Below are 26,012 nucleotides of genomic sequence, written 5' to 3'. Positions count from 1 at the left end.
TAACTATCCCAACTTTTGAGGTTTGGGTTTCATGGAAGCAAACATATTCCACTTGACCGTAACAGAATTCTAGCTTTTGGATCGAAGGACAAGAGTCACATGATCCATAGCATTAGCGGGAGGATACGGAAAGCATGCGATAGGACAAAGTCCTTCTCGGCACTTTTGAGGACAATCCTCACATTACGTTACCAAACGTAAATTTTTAACCAGATATTTAACAGTTATTCAATTTTAATAGGGAAGGTGGAAACGCGAGCCATTATTCTACAACTATTTTGCAAGAAACACTTAGACAGTGTTCATAATTAATTGTACTGAGAATTAAACATGTTAATTCAACAGTGCGCTCCCACTCAAATCAATACCTCTCAAAATTGATTATGAGTGGCACAAGATCCAGACTTCAATTCATCGCCATAGAATCATCATCTCATAACGGGAATTTTAATCGGTAGGCTAACTTGCTGATCACATCTCTATGTGACTCTTGCTCATCTTTCGATGCGTGTGTTCCGAGCTCAGGACGATCCTGCCATGAACGTCAAGACAACCAAGTGATCTTGCTGCGAGGTCTGACCTCACCCACCTCACACTTCTCTAATCGTTCGTACCCATGCATCCATGGCGCACCCCGAAAAGATAGGTGCCGTGACAGTGCTACACTTGGGAGAACACTAACTACTTGATATTTTAGTGAGAGATCACCCTAATAAAAAGCGATTACCGCGCAATCAAGAAGGGTGCATCATAAGGGATAAACATCTCAGGCAATTCATAATAGCATGATATGGTATAGCCCTTTCTGACGGAGAAGTCTTTCATTTCTTCGTCTTCGGCACTCGCGTCGGTGTTCACCTTCGCGAAGATTGCCACCACCTTGTCGATGCGCCAGATAATATTGCTATCTCTATAGCTAATAAAATAAGTGCATTACTTAAGGTTGACACGCAGGTCATTAAAGTGACAATCATATGGCTCCAGCCATCATGCCGAATCATGACACACAGGTCATGTTAATTACATCATATAGTCATCTCATACATAATCAAATTGAATATGAGCATTGCTATACCACATCACATGCACATCCTGCAAAACCAAGTTAGACGCCTCTAATCGGTTTATGCAAAATATTATTTTACGTGGCTTCTAAGGTTTTGACTTAAACCGCAGCTACCAACGTTTTATCATCAAGTATGATTATTCAAGTTGCTAGATTAACATCTCGGGGTGTATGAAACACGAGATAATTAAATCTCGAGCCCCATACTAAACTCCGTCATACGCATGACCCCCGTGCAAATCATATCTGCAATGCCCTTTCATCTGCAAATTTCATCTTTCTTTTGACTACGGCAGAACCCAAAGAACTGATAGCACTTCCATGATCAATCAGGATCACGGATTGCCAGAACTTTGTCAAATTCCACCATGCTGTCTCGAGATTGAGCAAACGCCAATTCTAGGGAAGCAACATGAACGTCGAGTAACAGATTTCATCTGTCACCCGCATAAATAATTTTCAGCAATAGATCTCATCTACTACCTAATTATATTATGCAATACCCATACATCTCTATGTATTCTAGATCGAAACCTGCATCTACGCATAGCACGGCTCATGATGCCACTGTAGGGTAACGCAGCAGAAAACAAAAATTTTCCAACCTACGCACCAGCCCAGGACCACTATGGAGACTGCATACATGGTTTGATCTATTTCGTTACCGACTCGTAGCGCAGCGGGAAGTAGAGTCGATGACGATCGGCGGTGCAGATCCCCGCAGCTAGGATTTACAACCTCCCAACCGCGAGGATGTATACCCTCATCTGCTCCTCAAACAGCCCTCCGGGAGGCGGTCGAACAGTCCCCCAGACGGTGTTGCGGACAGCCCTTCGGGAGGACCTTCGAAACTCGGACGGTCACTTGGACAGCCCTTCGGGAGGACACACAGAACTCGGACCGTCACTTGGACAGCCCTTCGGGAGGCATTCTCGAACAGCCCCTCGGGCACTAAGATCGAAACTACGACCTCTCTACAGAGTTGCACACATACGGTGTCATCTATCCGGCAGGGCTTCGCCGTCCAAAACTAGTTCCTGCCGGAACCCAGACAGCCTTTCGGCTCTACGAAACTGTTTCATGGGAGGGAGAGAAGAAGCCAGATAATGCATGGCATGTGTATGAGAGCAAGGGATGAAGGTTTGGGCAGCCCCTCACCTCCTATTTATAGGAAAACCAAGGGGTAGTGTGCCTCCACAAATACCCAAAGTGCCCATGCTTTATGTCATACATAAGGGCAAAATGGGGAGGCAAGTGGAGCACCAAATGGTGGAAGGAAGCCACATGGGGGCCCCCCCAAGGCCACCAACGAAATTGGCAGCCCTCTTGGTTGGCTCCACCACCTTCCTATCCATCCATGTCATCCCAAAAGATCTTGGGGCAAAGCCCAAAATAATGGCTTTCCAAAAAGTAACCCAAAAAGCACTTTCACTATTCACGACGACATTTTTCCGCGTCCGTTCGAACTGAAAATATTCATGTGGGCTTAGAACATTTCCAGTACCCACCATAATTATTTTCAACGCGTTCTGGAACAATTCCAGTTTAGTGATTTTCATCTACGAAAAGCATGTGAAGCGGTTCCGGCAGCTCCGGAACATTTCCGGTTTTCATCTCCGAAAATTCCAGAAAGTTTCCAGAACGATTCTGGCACCCTCCAAGAATTATCAGGCATGTGCCAAAACCAATTTGAATTTATGGTATCCTCTGAAACAACTTTTCAGTTTCACCGGAACTTATTCGGTGACCTCTTTCTTCAGAACTTTTCTGATGTTTCCGAAAAACATTTTCCAGAAACTTTCTCTCAGACTCCCTGTCTAGTATTCAGCAGATAGATGACCCTTAAGCGTGTGACCCTATAGGTTCGGTGAAGTATAGACATGACCCGGAACCCCTTCCGATCAATGATCAACATCGGAGCCGTGGACACCCATATTGACCCCTATACCCACACGAATGAATATTCGAGTGAACCTCCAGTTGCCGTGTGCTATTCTTGTTGCTTCGCGATATGTGTTACAAATACCCGAGGTGAGACATGTTGGCATTCCCGTGGATCAACAACTTGTCCACTATGCTAGTTACCTCGTTACCGGTATTGTTCTCTTTTCTCGTTATCGTGTTCCGGCATCCCCGTGATCAAATCACAAAGTGTCTGGCCAGACGATGATGGATACCGTAACACCGAGAGGGCCCAGAGATATCTCTCCATCGTCGGAGGAGCAAATCCCAATCTTGAGCTATCAAGTTACTTGACACACTTTTCCATGAACCCGTAAGCCGCCGTAATAGCCACCCATTTACGGATGATGTTTAACAAACCCCAAAGTTCATGAATCAAGCATGAAGAAACTCGATACTCTCATGGTCTAAGGAATCATGCAAATGTTTAACCATCTCTGTGTTATGTACCAATAAACTTATGACGAATGAATCTCATAGCATAACATCATGCCGGGTCGATTCAACACAAATGTTCTCTTAACATTATGCCCTCAAGGTTGGTGACATAGACATGCCCATGATCAGGAAAACATAACCATCATGCAACACTTGAGCTAGTCTTAGAGGCCAGACTAGGAATACATTTTACCGTTTATTATTCCACACGTGCATATGAGTCTTCCTCCGAGCCTCGTGGTTATTGCAGACTCGAGAACCATAGCAGTTATAGCATGGAACATAAACATAATTATGAACTCGGAGATAAATAATATCATTTATTATTGCCTCTAGGGCATATCTCCTACAGGTGATGCATAGCAACGAGGGGGAAAGTGTTGTCTACATACCCTTGTAGACCTGAAGCGGAAGCGATCACAACATAGAGGAAGTAGTCGTACGTTCTCCTCGCGATCCAACTGATCCCGGCGCCGTTACTCCGGCGCCCCCCGAGTTCTTGGCACACGTACAGCTCGGTGATGCTCCTCGGGCTCCGATCCAGCAAAGCTCCGGGGAGAGAGTTCCGTCAGCACGACGGCGTGGTGACGATCTTGATGTTCTACTATCGCAGGGCTTCGCCTAAGCACTGCAACGGTACGACCGAGGTGGAATATGGTGGAGGGGGGCACCGCACACGGCTAAGGAACGATCTCAAGGATCAACTTGTGTGTCATGGGGTGCCCCCTGCCCCGTATATAAAGGAGCAAGGGGGAGGGGCGGCCGGCCTTGGAGGAGGCGCGCCAAGGGGAGTCCTACTCCAACCGGGAGTAGGACTCCCTCCTTCCTTGTTGGAGTAGGAGAAGGGGGAAAGAAGGGGAGAGGAGGAAGGAAAGGGGGGCCGCACCCCTTGTCCAATTCGGACCAGAGGGGGGCTGCGCGCCTCCTTCCTTTCCACCTTTTTCCTCTATTTCCGTATGGCCCAATAAGGCCCAATACTCTTCCCCGTAGTTCCGCAACTCCCCGGTACCTCCGAAAATACCCGAATCACTCAGAACCTTCCCGATGTCCGAATATAGTCGTCCAATATACCGATCTTTACGTCTCGACCATTTCGAGACTCCTCGTCATGTCCCCAATCTCATCCGGGACTCCGAACTCCTTCGGTACATCAAAATACATAAACTCTTAATAACCGTCATCGAAACCTTAAGCGTGCGGACCCTACGGTTCGAGAACAATGTAGACATGACCGAGACACGTCTCCGGTCAATAACCAATAGCGGGACCTGGATGCCCATATTGGCTCCTACATATTCTACGAAGATCTTTATCGGTCAGACCGCATAACAACATATGTTAGTTCCCTTTGTCATCGGTATGTTACTTACCCGAGATTTGATCGTCGGTATCCAATACCTAGTTCAATCTCGTTACCGGTAAGTCTCTTTACTCGTTCCGTAATACATCATCTCACAACTAACTCATTAGTTGTAGTGCTTGCAAGGCTTATGTGATGTGCATTACCGAGAGGGCCCAGAGATACCTCTCCGACTATCGGAGTGACAAATCCTAATCTCGAAATACGCCAACCCAACATCTACCTTTGGAGACACCTGTAGTACTCCTTTATAATCACCCAGTTACATTGTGATGTTTGGTAGTACCCAAAGTGTTCCTCCGGCAGACGGGAGTTGCATAATCTCATAGTCATAGGAACATGTATAAGTCATGGATGAAAGCAATAGCAACACACTAAACGATCAGGTGCTAAGCTAATGGAAATGGGTCATGTCAATCAGATCATTCAACCAATGATGTGACCTCGTTAATCAAATAACAACTCTTTGTCCATGGTTAGGAAACATAACCATCTTTGATTAACGAGCTAGTCAAGTAGAGGCATACTAGTGACACTCTGTTTGTCTATGTATTCACACATGTATTATGTTTCCGGTTAATACAATTCTAGCATGAAGAATAAACATTTATCATGAAATAAGGAAATAAATAATAACTTTATTATTGCCTCTAGGGCATATTTCCTTCAAGGGCGTGCATAATTTTCTCGCAATGGCTGAGGCAAACAAGCAGAATGGTTTTATGTGTTGTCCATGCCCTAGCTGTGGGAATACGAGGTCTTACTCTGACTCGAAAATCCGTCACACCCACCTGCTTTATAAGGGTTTCATGCCACACTATAATGTTTGGACCAAGCACGGAGAAAGAGGGTTTATGAAGGAAGACAGCGAAGAAGAACATGATGATGAAAAATATGTGCCCCCTGAATACGGTGATGATCCAACGGGGGAAGCTGAAGATCAAGAGGAACCAGATGATGTGCCCGGTGATGATCTTCGCCGGGTCATTGTTGATGCAAAGAGACAATGCGAAAGTGAAAAGGAGAAGCTGAAGTTCGATCGCATGTTAAAGGATCACAAAAAAGGGTTGTACCCAATTGCGAAGATGGCAACACAAAGCTCGGTACCGTACTAGAATTGCTGCAGTGGAAGGCAGAGAATGGTGTACCTAACAAAGGATTTGAGAAACTACTGAAAATATTGAAGAAGAAGCTTCCAAAGGATAACGAATTGCCTGACAGTACGTACGCAACAAAGAAGGTTGTATGCCCTCTTGGATTGGAGGTGCAGAAGATACATGCATGCACTAATGACTGCATCCTCTACCGCGGTGCATACGAGGATTTGAACGCATGCCCGGTATGCGGTGCATTAAGGTATAAGATCAGACGTGATGACCCTGGTGATGTTGACGACGAGCGCCCCAGGAAGAGGGTTCTTGCAAAGGTGATGTGGTATGCTCCTATAATACCAAGGCTCAAACATCTGCTCAGAAACAAAGACCATGCCAAGTTGATGCGATGGCACAGAGAGGACCGTAGGAAAGACGAGAAGTTGAGAGCACCCACTGACGGGTCACGGTGGAGAAAAATCGAGAGAAAGTACTGGGAGGACTTTGCAGGTGACGCAAGGAACATATGGTTTGATTTAAGCGCAGATGGCATTAATCCTTTTGGTGAGCAGAGCAGCAATCACAGCACCTGGCTCGTGACTCTATGTATCTATAACCTTTCTCCTTGGCTGTGCATGAAGCGGAAGTTCATTACGATGCCAGTTCTCATGCAAGGCCCTAAGCAACCTGGCAATGACATTGATGTGTACCTAAGGCCATTAGTTGAAGAACTTTTATTGCTATGGAATGGAAACGGTGTACACGTGTGGGATGAGCACAAACAGCAGGAATTTGACCTGCATGCATTGTTGTTTGTAACCATCAATGATTGGCCTGCTCTCAGTAACCTTTCAGGGCAGACAAATAAGGAATACCACGCATGCACGCACTATTTAGATGACACCAAAAGTATATGCACTACTAGGGAAAACCTTATACACAGAATCTTAGCAGCAGCGCGCTACAAAAAGAGACGCTACAGCTAACATTCAGTAGCGCGGGTACGGAACAAGCGCTACTACTACTCAGTTAGCAGTAGCGCGGCCGAGCCGAACCGCGCTGCTACTAAAAGCGACCGACAGTACCAAACAACCTAGGTTTAGCAGCAGCGCGCGTATGCCACCCATGCTACTGCTAAAGTAATAGCAGTAGCGCGCTTTTCTTTCTTGTCACTACTGCTAGTTTTGAAACTCGCCACATGGTAGACCCGCTTAGCACTAGCGTATGCACAACAAGCGCGCTGTCGCTATTCTCTTAGCAGTAGTGCGCTTAGCCACCCGCGCTACTGCTAAGACGCAGCACAATGCCACCTTTTCCCTCCCCCTCCCCTCCCCCTCCCCCTTCCCCATATCCTCTCTTCCTCACTTTCCCCTACCTCCCACGTCCTCTTTTCCTCAATACTTCTCCCCCATTACTCTCCCTCTTCTACCTAACTTTCTCTCTCTTTATTACTCCTAGCTAACTACACCACCTTCATTAATGCATCTCCTTTCTCTTTTTCCTTCCCCCTCCACTAGTTGAAGTTGTCTCCTCCCAAATTAGCTAGCTAGGTAGATGTAGCATTTAGTGAAGTGACCTATGTGGCCCCTAACTAGATCTAGCTTTGTCAAGAAGAGCTTTGTCCACTTTTGATCTCCCAACTACATCATCATCTCCACCGTGTGCTCAATCTCGAGATAGGTGTGCGATTAAAAATTCATGCTTTTGCAATATTGGAAATATGTGTATGTGTGTGCGATATGATAATTGGCCGATATGATGGAAATTGTGTGTGTGGCATGAGTTGACGCCGAATTGTGCTTGTGAGTTGCCTATGTTTTGCCGGAATATCATTTCTGTTTCGGCAAATTCCGGTAAAACTCTAGATCTATATGTCCTATTTTTAGGGAAGGTCATGCCAAAATTTTGTATGACTTTGATGCATGCATGCATTTTTATAATCAATTTGTTTATTGTTACCGTGCAGGAATCATGATGGTCAGTGGAACGATGGTGGACAGGTGGTTGCGGTTGGCGGTGCAGGACATGAAAGAAAATAACCTGACAGAGGTTTTATGTCCGTGTCGAAGATGCAAAGGAATAGTTTGGCTCGACCCCGATGACCAAGGTCGTGTCGAAGCGCACCTGCTCATGACTGGTTTCATGGATGGCTATACTCGGTGGATAATTGAAGATGAGGATGAGGATGTTGAGGACGCCGACGGGGCAGGCAATGACGACACGGGGCAAGACGAAGTGATGATTGATAATGGCGGCGGAGAAGAGGCCGGACATGGAGGCAGAGAAGGGGCCAGACATGGCGGAGGAGAAGGGGCTGGACATGGCGGCGGAAAGAACATGGACTCCACGCCGCAGAGTTCGTCGGTACTAAGTTCAATCGTGTAGGACCCTCATGTTCAAGCACTGCTTCGCAAGGAGACGAGTACTAAGAGAGCTGCTTCTAGAGAGGAGGCTAAGCTGCAGCAACTCGTGGTAGACTCGAAGACTCCATTGTATGATGGTTGCAATCCTGAGGTGACGCACTTGAGTTTCACGCTCCAACTCGTGAAGACGAAGGCTAAAAACAAATGGACCGACACTAGCCTCGATGACCATCTCAAGTAGCTAAAGGATGTTCTTCCCGCGGGGAATCTATGTCCTACTAGTGTGGATGAGGCCAAGAAGATCGTGCGCCCTCTTGATCTGCCTCACATTAGATACCATGCATGCATCAACGATTGCATAATTTATCGGAAGGAGCACGCGGAAAAAAACAAGCTGTCCGGCGTGCAATGCTTCTCGATACAAGAAGGTCGGGAAGAAGTGTCCCCAGAAAGTTGTATGTTACTTACCGATCAGTCCCCATCTCCAGCGGTATTTCGTAAATTCCAAGGAAGCAAAGCTCATGCGCTGGCACGCGGAGAGGAAGAAGCCCGACGATGGAGATGATCCGAAGCTGATACATGTCAAGGATGGAAGCCAGTGGAAAGCGTTGAACAGCCTCTATCGGTATTTTGAATGTGATGCAAGGAACATCGAGCTCGGCGCCTGTACCGATGGCATGGATCCGTTTGGCAACCAGAACACCAACCATAGCACATGGCCCGTGTTTGTATGGATGTACAACCCCCCTGGTTGTGCATGAAGTCGAAGTACATTCACATGAGCATGTTGATTCAAGGGCCGAAAAAACCAGGAAATAATATTAATTTGTATCTGGAGCTACTTCAAGAGGAGTTACACACGTTATGGAAAACGCCGGCCAAGACATGGGGCGCCAGCAAAGGCGAGTATTTCTACATAAGAGCCGCGCTGATCACGACGTTGCACGACTGTCTCGGTTACGGATATGTCGCAGGCCAGGTGTGTCATTGATATTGCGGATGCACGCGGTGCATAGATGATACGACGTCTCAGCAGCTAACGTAAAGGAAAGATGGCGGGTCTGAGAAAATCGTGTACATGGGGCATCGAAGATGGCTCGATCCGGATGACCCATGGAGAAACCGTGGAGATATATTCAATGGTCACGCTGAGCATCGGGGACCTCCACTTAAGGGGAGCGGCGCCGAAATTGATGAGTTGTTGAAAAATAGGGAACAGTGCCCCGCGCCGGGAAAGACGATGAAAAAGGCACCGGAGCCACTGCTGAAGGTATGGAAGACGAGATCTATGTTCTGGGACATGGAGTACTAGCACAAACTCGACACACCTCATTGCCTTGATCAAATGCATATCTATAAGAATGTCCTTGAGAGCTTGCTCGTGACACTGATGAACATGCCGGATAAGACCAAGGATGGGCCGAAGGCAAGAAAAGACTTGCAAGATTTGAATATCAGGGAAGATCTGCACATGCCGACCCGTAAAAACACAGACGAGACAGAGACGGAGACAGAGGTGTGGGAGAAGAAGGGCAAGAAAGTAAAGGAAGAGGATTATTGCCCTCCTTCTTGCTTCACCTTAAGTGCCTTACCGGAGTCAAAGTTAGTTCCGGTTACTATGGCAAGATAAGCAGATATCTAGACACGAACAAGAAAAGGTTCGGCGGGATGAAACCCATGACTGTCATGTGATGATGACGCAGATACTACCGGTTGCCCTTAGAGGGATAATGGACAAGCACGTCCGTGACACGCTTATTGGTCTGTGCAACTTTTTCGATGTCATCTCTCGAAAGTCGATCTGTGTGAAGAAGCTCTGAAGGCTATTGGAAGAGATCATTGTGATACTGAATGAGCTTGAGATGTACTTCCTGCCCGCGTTCTTTGAGGTCATGGTGCATCTGTGTGTCCATATTGTGGACGACATAATAGATCCGGGGCCGTCATTCCTGCAGAACATGATGCTGTTTGAGAGGATGAATGGGATCATCAAGGGATTCATTCGTAACATGTTCCGTCCGGATGGAAGCATCGTCCAGGGCTATCTTACACAAGAGAGCATCTCTTTCTGTGAGAATTTTCTATATGGTGCAGACCAGCCGCCTGGTGTTGGTGTTGGTTTGCCCTGGTGTTGGCGTGGGGAGGAGGCGGTCGGGAGTGAATCGTTGTTCATCGCCGACGAGCCCAACGAATCATCCGAAGAAGATACGTCGATGTGGGCTTTCGATGGGCTGCATAATCATGTTCGGCATCATAAGAATCAAGGAAATAAAACATACCAAGAACTATTATGGTATCCGAATACTTACGACTTCGCCAGGGGCTTGACCCTGGGCAACCACTCCTCGTCGCTGAAAGCGGTTGTTGTGGAGAAGTCCGGAAGGAGGGTCCTTCACTTCTTGGACCCCTCGGCCTCCCCAGATGGGGCGGCCTTCCTTTTCTTGTCTCCCCCGACTGGGTGGGGGGGGAGAACTTTCCTCTTCCTCCTCCTCATTTTCATGGGAGGAGCGCCCCTCGGTCTTTTCGGATGATGAGTCCGATATGACCTTGCGCCGGAGACCCTTCCTGGTCCCCGTGTCCTTCTTCATGGCCTTATTCTCCGGCGCCTCATAAGGCGCTGGAACCAGCATCTCTGTCAGGAGAGCATCTACTGGATCTTCGGGAAGGGGGGCTGGACAGTCAATCTTCTCCACTGTCGCTACCCAATCCTGTTAAAATGGCATGGAGGCTCAGATCCCTCGCCCTATTATGCTGGGCAAAGAAACATTTTGCGAGATATAAAAGACTTACCGGATTGACAAGACGCTTCACGCTGAGTCCGCGATCCTCGCTAAGAGGAGGAGGTACCTAGGCGCCCATGAACAGCACCTTCTAGATGTCTTTGTCCGTCGTGTCGAAGAGCTCTCGCAGCGTCTAGTGCTTGGTGCTAGCTTCTCGCTCCTCGTTGGTTACCCCAAGTGGAAGGTTGAGATGTAGCGTAGCGTAAGTGTTTCCGTTGGCAAAGATACCAAGGATCGAATCCCCTGAGACTCCCAGTTTCAACAAGAAGGTGTCAATCGCTAACGGCACCGTGTATTAGCAATCAACGTGGACCTGCACACAGATACAAATAACTTTGTTCCCAACGAGTACAGAGAGGTTGTCAATCCCTCCGGCCTTGTCGTTTACAAAGGATCAAACGCAAGTGATAATAGTGATAGGTATTGCTGCAAAAGTAAATAAAAGCGGAAAGTAAATAGCGATGTGATCAATGATAGTAATATGGACCGGGGCGCCATGATGTTCACTAGTGATGTCTCTCTCCCAAAAGACGATAAAACAGGTATGTGAGGTAAACAAATTACAGCTGGGCAATTGACAGGATTATGTGCGCAAACCAATGCTAACTATATTGCAAGAAAGGTAGAGGTTCAAGGCATGGGCAGTACGCCAAGGTAAGTAGACCGAAATCCATCTGCATCTACTACTAATCATCCACCTTGAGATATCTATCCAGAACATCTCGCTGGTATTAAGTTGCGAGCCCCACCCATAGTGTAAACTCAAAGCAACAGACAATTGCATTAAAATAACTTTGCGTAAAGTAAACAATCCTTGCACCTGCGGGCACAAGCACCGTTGTTTTCCCCCTTGTGGCAACAGCACATCCCCTAGACTCATGTTTCTGTCACTCAAGCTAGTCATCGAGGGGCATGAACCCACAATCAAGCATAATGTTCCCTCTTGGAGTTACTACCTACTACTCGGCCAAAGCAATAAACAGCAACGGAGAACATGCAAGAATTACTTACGAACATAAATATAAAAGAGGTAAATCAAATATATTACTCAAACACAATCTGAACATAATCTCACAATCCATCGGATCCCAGCAAACTCATCATAGCAACAATATAAGGATTACATATGTGCCTCGATCATGTAGGGCAGCTCACGAGGTCTAATTAGTGAAGCACAAGAAGGGGAGGAGAACATCACATAGCTACTGGTCATGGACCCATGGTCCAAGGGAGACTACTCACGCATCATCCGGGAGGCGTCCATGGTGGTGGAGAAGCTCCCGGTGGTGATCCTCCCCTCCGGCAGGGTGCCAGGAAGAGTTCTCCTGGCGCTCCCGATCTTGGAAGCGCGGCGGCGGCGGAACAGAGATGAGATCGCGAAAAAGGGTTCCCCTCTCGAGGGTTTCGGGACGTGTGTTAAATATAGGCCAAGGAGTGATGTCAGTGGACACCTGGGGGGCCCAGGCGCCCCCCCCCGGCGCGGCCAGGAGGGGGGCCGCGCCACCAGGGCGCCTGGAGCCCTGGTGGCCCCCATCCGGCTCTCCTTCGGGGTCCTGGAAGGTTCCTGAACGCTGATTTTTTATATATTTTTCCGGAATTTTTCTGGCAGTTTTCGTAATGGAAAAACCTGAAATACAAAAACAGCAGAAAACAGAAACTGACACTGGGGTGCACTGAGTTAATAGGTTAGTCCAAATACGATCAAAAGTGTATGGAAGTGTATAAATATCATAGCAATATCACCCAAAAGAGGCATGGAGCAAGCAGAAATTATAGATACGTTTTGGACGTATCAACATCCCCAAGCTTAATTCCTGCTCGTCCTCGAGTAGGTAAATGATAACAAGAATAATTTCTGTGGTGACATGCTATTAACCATATAGGACTTTTTCATAGTCACATGACAAAAGCTTACTGAGACAATGATTCTATAGTAATTAAGTCATCTTGAGAAAATCTCAAAGAACTAAAAGTTTTTCAACGTGAAACTGAAACATCAAATAGATTTGTAATGAGCATGGTGTGCAAATATGATAAAGTGATATCTCGCTTGCCCCCCTTAGTGAAGCAAAACATAAATGCAGGGGCACCTCCAAGGTTTAAGTGACGACTAGATACAATGATTTCAGAATAAACGATATCACAATCATGCAAAAGATAATGCTACTTTGGGACAATGCACATTACACTCAGAATGACAATCATGCTCTCAATAGTCAGTGCTTTTTAAAAGAGGGTGGAGACTCTCGAACCGTGGCTTTTGTTGGCAAGGTTGAAAACCCGTAGTCGGAAACAAAGACAAAGCATGTACTAGAGCTCTTGGTTTTAAAACAGGGGTAACAATTTTTTTTTGGATATGCATGTTTTGTCAACAAATGCTAGCAGATAACCCAATTACTTCTTGAGCTGGACAAGTTTCGAGGAATGGCTCCCGAATGAGGATCATAACATCCTCTTAATCTCCTTTGTTTATCACTGCCAAAGTTTTCTGATTTCTCATGAACAAAGCGTGAAGGAAGATTCATTTGTTATATTAATTTTTAATGAGCCGGGTGCACTCTATGCCAATTCCTTCTCATATTATGGGTTGCACATTATACATGCAATCCCGGGGTGAAGCTTGTCCAACTTAAAAAGATCAAGAATTAACCACTACTTCCTCATAAACTAAAATAGAGGCACAAAATAGGAATGCTTTATTTGAATAATTTCGAGATGGTACATGAAAGTCTTCGTTAGGAATGGCAGGTAAATACCATGTATAGGAAGGTATGGTGGACTCATATGGCATAACTGGTTTAAAGGATTTGGATGCACAAGCAGTCAGTCCGCTTAGTACAGGCGAAGGTTAGCAAAAGACTGGGAGCGACCAACTTAGAGAGCAATGACGGTCATAATCATGCAGAGCGACAAAGCAACATTGAATCAGGCATGGAAGTTATATCGCTACTCAGAAATAAAAGATCATCAAGGCTTGACATACTTTCTTTATAGTCTTAAATATGCGTGAGCATACGCCAAGTCAATCAAAATAAATTCTCGAAGGAAGATATCACTAACCATACCACATCATATTCAAACAAATCTTGTTGGTACTCCAATAACATATTGGAAACCCTCCAGCTATTTGAAACTAACCATAAGTAAACATGAATTACCAAGCAACATCATGGACGTAGCATCTTTATCATAGACATATCAACCATTGCAACAGAAGCAAACTCTCTTAATAAGATAATGATGATAATAAAGAGAGTTCAAGCAACCAACTAAACAAAATCTCTTTAAAAAGATAAGCATGAAAACTAAGAGCTAAGCATGATAGTAGCTATTGAAAGACAAAGAACACACACAGCAAAGATAGACATGAAAATTCCATGTTATGTTCTAGGTAGAAGTGGAGCATGTTTCTCTCCCGCATAAAGAAAGCTGAGTTTCGACTTGTTATTGAAAAGCTAAAGAAAACTAAAAGGAAAACTAAAAGCAAGACCCACCAAGCATAGCACATAACACATGAAGTGATAAAAATATAGTGGAACGAAAGACGAACTGATAATGTTGATGGAGAAGGGGATGCATGGGGGCATCCCCAAGCTTAGACGCTTGAGTCTTCTTGAATATTTCTTGGGGTGCATGGGGGCATCCCCAAGCTTGAGCGTTTGACACTCCTGAATCTTTTCATCATCTTCCCTCGCACACTTGAAAACTCCCTTCATACAAAACACATCATAATCTGATTAGCGAGGTTAGTACCCACAATAGTATAATTGTTCCTTGCTGGAAATAAAGATATTCTTGAAAGTATACTGTTTCTCTAGATTGCCATAAGGTTTTTGCAAAGAAGATGCAAGCTTAAGGCTCGCAAAATTAAGGAAAGGCAAAACAGGACAGAATTTGTGAAAAACAGACCAGCAGGCAGTAAATGATTTTTTCGGGGCACTTCTGCAACTCCAATCAAAAAACTCAGAACAGACGCCTGAAAGACAATTATATATAGCACGCTGTGGAAACAATTCAGACCAAAAAGATGATCTGGTGATTTTATATGAATTTTTCTGTACGAGGACAGAATCTGTTTCCTGGACAGCACGTCACAACTCTTGATCTTCCCTGCAATCAGAGGCTATACCTGGCACAAAGCTGAAAAGTAAAGATACAATGATGATGCTACTGTAGTAACAACATCAACACACAACAAAAGCAAAATAAAATTTTATTCATTTGGGTTGCCTCCCAAAAGCGCTTTCTTTTATACCTTTAAGCTAGGCATAATGCATAGAGATCAAGTCTTATCAAGAGTAAGAGAATAGCTAGCCCGTGTAACGGACTCAAAAGGTAACTTAATCTTCTTTCGAGGGAAGTGTTCCATCCCTTTCTTGAGAGGAAATTGGAACCTTATATTCCCCTCTTTCATGTCAATGATGGCACCAACGGTGCGAAGGAAAGGGCGTCCCAAAATAATTGGACAAGAAGGTTCACATTCAATGTCCATAATAGTAAAATCAACGGGAACATAATTATCATTGACAACAATAAGAACATCATCGATCCTCCCCAAAGGTTTCTTTATGGAAGAATCAATAAAAAAGAATACCAAAAGAACAAGGATCATAAGGTTTCAGTTTAAGCATGTCATATATTCTTTTGGGCATAACGGAGGTACTAGCTCCAACATCACATAAAGCATAGCAAGAAAAGTTATTCAACTTAATTTTAATCATAGGATCCCAACCATCTTCTAGCTTTCTAGGAATGGAGGCTTCTACTTTAAGTTTCTCCTCCCTAGCTTTGATGAGAGCATTAGTGATATGCTCTGTGAAGGCAAGGTTAAGCGTGCTAGTGTGGGGATCTTTGGCCATTCTTTGTAAAAAGTTGACAACTTCTGAGATACTACAATTATCAAAATCAATTTTATCATTATTGAGCAGAATTGTAGTGTTATCTTCTTTGTTTGAATTGCTCTCTATTATAAGAGTTTGAACGTCTTCCCAAGTTTGGGGAAGCATAGGAGCAACTTTAAACTGAGGCTCATACTCTTTTCCTGGGAGACCATGCCATGGGCACAACTCTCCATTAAAGCTAAAGTAATCACAAGGTTTATTACTTTTGTAAATTCCGACAGTGGTGATTGGCGTGATGGAAGAAGCGGTGTACTCCTCCCACTTAGTGTTTCCTGTGGAACCCATAGCAGCAAGCAAGATAACTATTTTTGTGATTTTCGATAAAGGACACTAAAGCAAAAACTGAAAGGTAAAAGATAGTATGCAACTCCCCTATCTCGAAAAGTGGAGTCCCCGGCAACGGCGCCAGAAATACCCTTGCTAGCTTCTCGCTCCTATTTGGTTACCCCAAGTGGAAGGTTGAGATGTAGCGTAGCGTAAGTGTTTCCCTTGGCAAAGATTCCAAGGATCGAATCCCCTGAGACTCCCAGTTTCAACAAGAAGGTGTCAATCGCTAACGGCACCGTGTATTAGCAATCAACGTGGACCTGCACACAGATACAAATAACTTTGTTCCCAACGAGTACAGAGAGGTTGTCAATCCCTCCGGCCTTGTCGTTTACAAAGGACCAAACACAAGTGATAAGAGTGATGGATATTGCTGCAAAAAGTAAATAAAAGCGGAAAGTAAATAGCGATGTGATCAATGATAGTAATATGGACCGGGGCGCCATGATGTTCACTAGTAATGTCTCTCTCCCAAAAGACGATAAAACAGCTATGTGAGGTAAACAAATTACAGCTGGGCAATTGAGAGGATTATGTGCGCAAACCAATGCTAACTATATTGCAAGAAAGGTAGAGGTTCAAGGCATGGGCAGTACGCCAAGGTAAGTAGACCGAAATCCATCTGCATCTACTACTAATCATCCACCTTGAGATATTTATCCAGAACATCTCGCTGGTATTAAGTTGCGAGCCCCACCCATAGTGTAAACTCAAAGCAACAGACAACTGCATTAAAATAACTTTGCGTAAAGTAAACAATCCTTGCACCCGCGGGCACAAGCACCGTTGTTTTCCCCCTTGTGGCAACAGCACATCCCCTAGACTCATGTTTCTGTCACTCAAGCTAGTCATCGAGGGGCATGAACCCACAATCAATCATAACGTTCCCTCTTGGAGTTACTACCTACTACTCGGCCAAAGCAATAAACAGCAACGGAGAACATGCAAGAATTACTTACGAACATAAATATAAAAGAGGTAAATCAAATATATTACTCAAACACAATCTGAACATAATCTCACAATCCATCGGATCCCAGCAAACTCATCATAGCAACAACATAAGGATTACATATGTGCCTCGATCATGTAGGGCAGCTCACGAGGTCTAATTAGTGAAGCACAAGAAGGGGAGGAGAACATCACATAGCTACTGGTCATGGACCCATGGTCCAAGGGAGACTACTCACGCATCATCCGGGAGGCGTCCATGGTGGTGGAGAAGCTCCCGGTGGTGATCCTCCCCTCCGGCAGGGTGCCGGGAAGAGTTCTCCTGGCGCTCCCGATCTTGGAAGCGCGGCGGCGGCGGAACAGAGATGAGATCGCGAAAAAGGGTTCCCCTCTCGAGGGTTTCGGGACGTGTGTTAAATATAGGCCAAGGGGTGACGTCTGGCCCCCCTTCGGCTCTCCTTCGGGGTCCTGGAAGGTTCCTGAACGCTGATTTTTTATATATTTTTTCCAGAATTTTTCTGGCAGTTTTCGTAATGGAAAAACCTGAAATACAAAAACAGCAGAAAACAGAAACTGGCACTGGGGTGCACTTAGTTAATAGGTTAGTCCAAATATGATCAAAAGTGTATGGAAGTGTATAAATATCATAGCAATATCACCCAAAAGAGGCATGGAGCAAGCAGAAATTATAGATACGTTTTGGACGTATCACTTGGCCGAGTCGAACTCCCACAACTTTGACAACTTTGACACGAGAGGATCCAGCGGAAGAGCATGACTTGGACCACGTTGACAAGCTTGATTTTCTTGCTTATTATATTCCTGATGCATTTCTGTAGTCCGGTTAGCTCTACGGACGAACCCCAGGACAGGCCCTTCTCTTTCCAGGAGGTAAGCCGCATGGGGATGACGGATCGAAATTCGGGGGCCGCCACCCAGTTGGTGTCGCGCGGCTCGGTGATGTAGAACCACCCCGATTGCCACCCCTTTATGATCTCCACATAGGAGCCTTCGAGCCAGGTGATGTTGGGCATCTTGCCCACGATGGCGCCTCCGCACTCTGCTTTCTGGCCGACCACCACCTTCGGTTTAATGTTGAAGGTCTTCAGCCATAGGCCGAAGTGGGGCTTGATGTGGAGGAAGGCCTCGCACACGACGATAAACGCCAAGATGTTGAGGATGAAATAATTGGGGTCCAGATCATGAAAATCTAGCCCATAGTAAAACATGAGCCCATGGACAAATGGGTGAAGGGGAAATCCCAGCCCACGGATGAAGTGAGTGAGGAATACAACACTCTCGTGAGGTTCTGGAGTAGGGACGATCTGCCCCGCAGCTGGGAGCCGGTGCACGATATCTGCGACCAAGTATCCGGCTTCCCAGAGCTTCGTAATGTTCTCCTCCGTAACGGAGGAGCTCCGGACATGTTTGGAGTGGTTTTGCGGAGAAGATGCGAACTTGGGCGTTGGAGCTCGAGTGCGCGAGAATGGACGGGCAGGGAAGAAGAAGGCATGGGCAGAAAGGAGGAGTCTTTGTCCCTTCATAAGGGTGGTGGAGATTGTGCGCCTCCCTACCTGCCTGGTAAAATCACTTATTCCCCAATCGCCGTGATTAATGGCGCGGTTGGGTTACCCACGTCCGTATTGATGAGAATCCCGTGATAAGGGGAACACAATCTCTGCTTCGACAAGACGTGCCAATAAAACCGCCTCGCAAAACGTGCAGTGGCAGGCTGGGAGAACCGGTTCGAATAATGACCAGGCTGTGGTGTGATGTCACGTTATGAAAAGTTGTCGGTAGATTAGATTTGTGGAAATATTGTACACTCTACAGTGGTATGTGGAATTTGTTTTGAAGTGCCGGACACTATCCTTGTGTTCAAAATCTTCTATGGAGTATTCGGAGGAAGAACCCGCCTTGCAATGCCGAAGACAATCTGCACGCCGGACTCATCGTTATTGAAGCCTAGTTCAGGGGCTACTGAGGGAGTCCTGGATTAGGGGTACTCGGACAGCCGAACTATATCCTTTGGCCGGACTGTTGGACTATGAAGATACAAGATTGAAGACTTCGTCCCGTGTCCGGATGGGACTCTGCTTGGCGTGGAAGGCAAGCTTGGCAATTCGGATCTATAGATCTCCTCCCTTGTAACCGACTCTGTGTAACCCTAGCCCCCTTCGGTGTCTATATAAACCGGAGGGTTTAGCCCACAGGACAAGGAAAATCATAATCATAGGCTAGCTTCTAGGGTTTAGCCTATACGATCTCGTGGTAGATCAACTCTTGTAATACTCATATCATCAAGATCAATCAAGCAGGAAGTAGGGTATTACCTAAATCGAGAGGGCCCGAACCTGGGTAAACATTGTGTCCCCTGCGTCCTGTTACCATCCGCCTTAGACGCACAGTTCGGGACCCCCTACCCGAGATCCGCCGGTTTTGACACCGACACTCGCCTAGAAGCTTTCTGGGTTGGGTTCCTGGTGAGCGGCGTCATCAGTTCGACCACCAACCACTTTGTAATCCACATGCAACTTCTAGGTTCAGGCTTTGGGTAAGACCTCTCTCCCTCATATGGTCTCGCTCCTCCCCTCTCTGTCTGAATAGTGTAGCCCCATGGATTTGATTCAATGGATTGCTCCCTATTTACTACAGGATCAAGGAACATAGCACATCGTTGCTGAATTTCGAGTGATACTCATCAACAAGGGAAGGGGAAACAAGCAGTAAGCATAACACAAAGTTGTCAATTTTGGAGTTATACCACATCTCACATATATAGGCCCATCTTATTATGTACGTTCACATACATATGCATCTGGAAATCCAAGCTAACTCATAAACTTCAAAGCTAGTGAGGTAAGGGAAGTTTGTATGTCCCCATGGTCTGTAGTGAAAGGATTAGGATGTCCTTCTATTGGTTAGTAAATAGTGAAATGATTGATTATATCTAGTTCTGTTGCAGGTCCAAATTGCAAAACACTTATGTTCGTGTAGATAAACTCATGAGATGCTCTCTGGCTAGTTATGCGGTTATGCGCGTAATTGATGGTTTTGTCAGGTTGCTTCCTTTTTATGTTTTCTTATTCTCCGGGTAAACTAGTCAACTATTTCCTTGGCTAGTTGCTTTATCACTTGTAACCACAAAGAAATGATAAGGAATTTTCAGCATTAGTTAAGATAAGGACCATAAATTCACCTGGTAGGTAAAATATATGAACCATGGATTTCTGTTCCATGGCCAGCAAACTATTAGTTGGTAGACATATATATAGCATGCTCATTTTCTGTTGTAACTACTTTGAACAAGTATCTTCACAATGATTGAATTAAAAGTTGCCTTAGACGTCTCTTAACCTTCCTCAGTCACATCTTTGAGATGAAATATTATGATTCTCAAGCTGAATTTTTTTTATCATTTGTTCAGTTTTTTTGTGGTAAAGTTCAACCGCTCAGAAATTTGTTGTTTGTTCCCCTGCTTCTGCTGAAGTTTGTTATCATATTTTATTTAAATCTTGGTCTAACAATGTTGTCTTGCTTGCTAATCAGGTACCAACAGCTGGGACAGCTTTGAGATGCGGTGCACAAGAGGGTGATCGACCTTGTCAGCTCCATGGACGTTCTCAAGCAGATCACCATTGAGAGATTGAGATGATCATTAACAACGAGTAGCCGTTGTGAAGGTAGCCAAGGGCATGCAGCTGTTGGTGATGGGCTCTGTTAGGATGCCCATGTAGGTGCTCAACATCACCACCGGGAAGTCCCCCTGTGGCGCAAGGTGACCTGGCAGTGGTGGTGCTTCGCCTTGCTTATGGCGCCAATGAGATGGCAGGGTTCACTAGTAGAAAAAAGGGCTTTGGTTCAGGCCGGGTCAGCCCATTAGTCCCGGTTTAGAACTGGGACCCATGGGGGCATTGGCGTGGGGGCATTGTTCCCGGTTCGTCTGGCCCCTTTGGTCCCGGTTGGTGGGACGAACCGGGACCAATGGGCCTCGCTCCTGGCCCGCCACCATTGTTCCTGGTTGGTGGCTTGAACCGGGACCGCAGGCTGCCCTTTAGTCCCGGTTCATGCCACGAACCGGGACCAATGAGGTGCCTATATATACCCCTCGCCCGCGAGCAGAGCACTCTAGTGATCTGTTTTTCTCTGGCCGCCGAGGGGAGGGCTTTGTGGTCCTCTACCTCACCTGCTATGCACATGAGGTGTTCGATGAAATGCCCGAGGCACACTAGTTAAGCTTTCTCCTCTCGAAGCTCGACCTCAAAGCTCCATTTTCCTCGAGATTTGTCTAGGTTTAGCGGCCCGTCATGTCCCATTCCCGTCTTCACCGCCGTCAATCGCCCACGCCGATCTCGTCGCTGGCACCACCGTGGTGAGCCTCTTGTTCTTATCTTCTTTCTGAAAGAAAAAAATTCTTACTTTAGATAGATACTTGTCTAATTTTCTTACTATTTTATTGCTTGTTATTATATCGTGCGATGGTTTTGGTATCTGCCCCCATCGGCCCTCTTCTTGTCTATGATTCGGATATGGTATATATTATCTTTATAACTATTGGTTCATTTATTGTTTATGAAAATTATGCCGACAAACATGACGTAGATTTTATTTATCTAAGAGGTATGTGAACCGGAAATTCCAACCGACCCTATTGTCGAGAGGTTAAATTTAGTTGAAGAAGAAAACAATTTCTTGAAGGAAATAATAAAAAAAATTGACGAGGAGAAGATGATATTGGAGTGGCATGTTGCGGATGTCATCGATGATCACAAGGTCAAGATAGATGCAATGCGCTTGAAGATTAGAAAGATTAGTAAATATAGCATTCATACCGAGGCTTGGTATCATTATGCCGTTGGATCAATTGTTACCTTGGTTGCGATTATGATCGCATTTGTTTTCGCATTGAAATGTTTTACATAGTTTCAATGTATGGTTTAATTAATTAGATGCTCTGGAGAGCTATATGTTGTTAGATGAGAAATATGTATGTACTTTGGTTTTAATGTGATGATGAACTTCTATTAATTTGGTCACTTAATTATCTATTCGTGATGTTCTGTAATGGTTTTTGACACACTTAATTATATATAATGCACGCAGATGAACCGGCAATGGATGTACGATGACAGACACATCTCCGAGTACATTAAGGGCGTGCACGATTTTCTCGAAGTGGCTGAGTCAAACAAGCAGAATGGTTTTATGTGTTGTCCATGCCTTAAACGTGGGAATACAAAGTCTAACTCTGACCGAAAAATCCTTCACACCAACCTGCTTTACAAGGGTTTCATGCCACACTATAACGTTTGGACGAGGCACGGAGAAATAGGGGTTATGATGGAAGACGGCGAAGAAGAAGAGGACGATGACAACTATGTGCCCCCTGAATACGGTGATGCTGCAACGGGGGAAGATGTTGAAGATCAAGAGGAACCAGACGATGTGCCCAATGATGCTGCAACGGGGGAAGCTGCTGACGATCAAGAGGAACCAGACGATGTGCCTGATGATGATGATCTCCGCCGGGTCATTGTCGATGCAAGGACGCAATGCGAAAGTCAAAAGGAGAAGCTGAAGTTCGATCGCATGTTAGAGGATCACAAAAAAGGGTTGTACCCCAATTGCGAAGACGACAACACAAAGCTCGGTACCGTACTGGAATTGCTGCAGTGGAAGGCAGAGAATGTTGTGGCTGACAAAGGATTTGAGAAGTTACTGAAAATATTGAAGAAGAAGCCTCCAAAGGATAACGAATTGCCCGACATTACATACGCAGCAAAGAAGGTTGTATGCCCAGGTGCGCAGAAGATATATGCATGCCCTAATGACTGGATCCTCTACCGCGGAGCGTACAAGGATCTGAACGCATGCCCGGTATGCGGTGCATTGCGGTATAAGATCAGACGAGATGACCCTGGTGATGTTGATGGCGAGCCCCCCAGGAAGAGGGTTCCTCCGAAGGTGATGTGGTATGCTCCTATAATACCACGGTTGAAACGTCTGTTCAAAAACGAAGAGCATGCCAAGTTGATGCGATGGCACAGTGAGGACCGTAAGAAAGACGGGAAGTTGAGAGCACCCGCTGAAGGGTCGCAGTGGAGAAAATCGAGAAAAAGTACTGGGCTGAGTTTGCATGTGACCCAAGGAACGTATGGTTTGGTTTAAGCACGGATGGCATTAATCCTTTCGGGGAGCAGAGCAGCAATCACAGCACCTGGCCTGTTACTCTATGTATGTATAACCTTCCTCCATGGATGTGCATGAAGCAGAAGTTCATTATGATGCCAGTTCTCATCCAAGGCCCTAAGCAACCCGGCAACGACATTGATGTGTACCTAAGGCCATTAGTTGAAGAACTTTTACAGCTGTGGAATGGAAACGGTGTACGTACGTGGGATGAGCACAAATAAGAGGAATTTAACCTACACGCATTGCTGTTTGTAACCATCAACGATTGGCCCGCTCTTAGTAACCTTTCAGGATAGACAAACAAGGTATACCATGCATGCACGCACTGTTTAGATGATACTGAAAGTATATACCTGGACTAATGCAGGAAGAATGTGTACTTGGGCCATCGTCGATTTCTTCCGACCAACCATCAATGTCGAAAAAAAGGCAAGCATTTCAAAGGCGAGGCAGATCACCGGAAAAAGCCCGCCATGCGTACCGGTGATCCGGTACTTGCTATGGTCAATGATTTACACGTAATCTTTGGAAAGGCTCCCGGCGGACTAGCTGCTCCGAATGACGCTGAGGGACACGTACCCATGTGGAAGAAGAATTCTATATTTTGGGACCTACCCTACTGGAAATACCTAGAGGTCCGCTCTTCAATCGATGTGATGCACGTGACGAAGAACCTTTGCGTGAACCTGCTAGGCTTCTTGGGCGTGTATGGGAAGACAAAATATACACCTGAGGCACGGGAGGACTTGCAACGTTTGCACGAAAAAGACGGCATGCCTCCGAAGCAGTATGAAGGTCCTGCCAGCTATGCTCTTACGAAAGAAGAGAAAGAAATCTTCTTTCAATGTCTGCTCAGTATGAAGGTCCTCACTGGCTTCTCGTGGAATATAAAGGGAATAATAAATATGCCAGAGAAAAAGTTCCAGAACCTAAAGTCTCATGACTGCCACATGATTATGACGCAACTGGTTCCGGGTGCATTGAGGGGGCTTCTACCAGAAAACGTCCGATTAGCCATTGTGAAGCTATGTGCATTCCTCAATGCAATCTCTCAGAAGGTGATCGATCCAGAAATCATACCAAGGCTAAGGAGTGATCTGGCGCAATGTCTTGTCAGTTTCGAGCTGGTGTTCCCACCATCCTTCTTCAATATCATGACGCACGTCCTAGTTCATCTAGTCGACGAGATTTTCATTCTTGGGCCCGTATTTCTACACAATATGTTTCCTTTGAGAGGTTCATGGGAGTCCTAAAGAAATATGTCCATAACCACGCTAGGCCAGAAGGAAGCATCTCCATGTGCCATCAAACAGAGGATGTCATTGGGTTTTGTGTTGACTTCATTCCTGGCCTTAAGAAGATAGGTCTCCCTAAATCGCGGTATGAGGGGAGACTGACTGGAAAAGGCATGCTTGGAGGGGACTCAATAATATGCAGGGACGGATATTCTTGGTCTCAAGCACACTACACAGTTCTACAGAACTCTACCTTGGTGACCCCGTATGTCGATGAACACAAGAACAGTCTGCGCTCCAAACACCCGGAGCAGTGCGGCGACTGGATTATATGTGAACACATCAGGACTTTCAGCAGTTGGTTGGAAACACGTCTCAGAGGTGACAACACTATTTGTGATGAGCTGTACTCGTTGTCCAGGGGGCCATCTTTGACAAAGGATACGAGATAAATGGGAATACATTTTACACAATCGCCCAAGATCAAAAGAGCACCAACCAAAACAGTGGTGTCCTCTTTGATGCAACAACCGAGAGGGGAAAGGACACATATTATGGTTACATAGTGGACATATGGGAACTTGACTACGGACATGATTTTAAGGTCCCTATGTTTAAGTGTAAATGGGTCAATCTGTCAGGAGGCGGGGTACAGGTAGATCCACCACTACAAGAATTCTGTTAATCCATGACGGATTGTATCCGTCATCGACCTGTGCAAAACTATCATGGAAGGGTATGTGTGATGGATTTAAAATTCGTCATGTATATCGCGTCATAATTTAACAGCTGCACACTCCATGACGGATCATTTAAAACCGTCATGGACCATGACGGTTCTTGACCATCATGGGTGGCACTTAACTAACATGCTCATAAACTGTGTGCCAGGTCAGCATTTGACATGGATCTGACGTGGCAGCCCATGAAGTAATCGGCCCAAGAAGAATTCCAGCTCACTAAATTTTAGCTCCATGTAAGACTAACACCCATGTCGTAATCATCCCATTTGGAATTTTGGCCCATGAAATTTTAGGAGTGTACAAGGCCCACTAGTTTCGATCTTAACAATTACCCATCTTATTTCTCCGGTTCCATAGAAATACTAATCCTGAGACAGTATAAATTTTTCAGAAAATGTATCACTACTAGGGAAAAGTGTAGCAGCAGCGCGGGTTTTGGGCCTATTAGCAGCGCGGGGACCGACGCTACTAATAAGGCGCTACAGCTAACGTATAGCAGCAGCGCGGGTGCCACCCGCGCTACTACTACGTCCGTTAGTAGTAGCGTGGGTAAAAACCTGCGCTACTACTAACCCGCGGAGTTTTTTTCGAATTTTTTGCCCG

Source organism: Triticum aestivum, chromosome 2A, assembly GCF_018294505.1.
Source record: "Triticum aestivum cultivar Chinese Spring chromosome 2A, IWGSC CS RefSeq v2.1, whole genome shotgun sequence".
NCBI lineage: Eukaryota > Viridiplantae > Streptophyta > Magnoliopsida > Poales > Poaceae > Triticum > Triticum aestivum.
Note: the sequence above shows the minus strand (reverse complement) of the source record.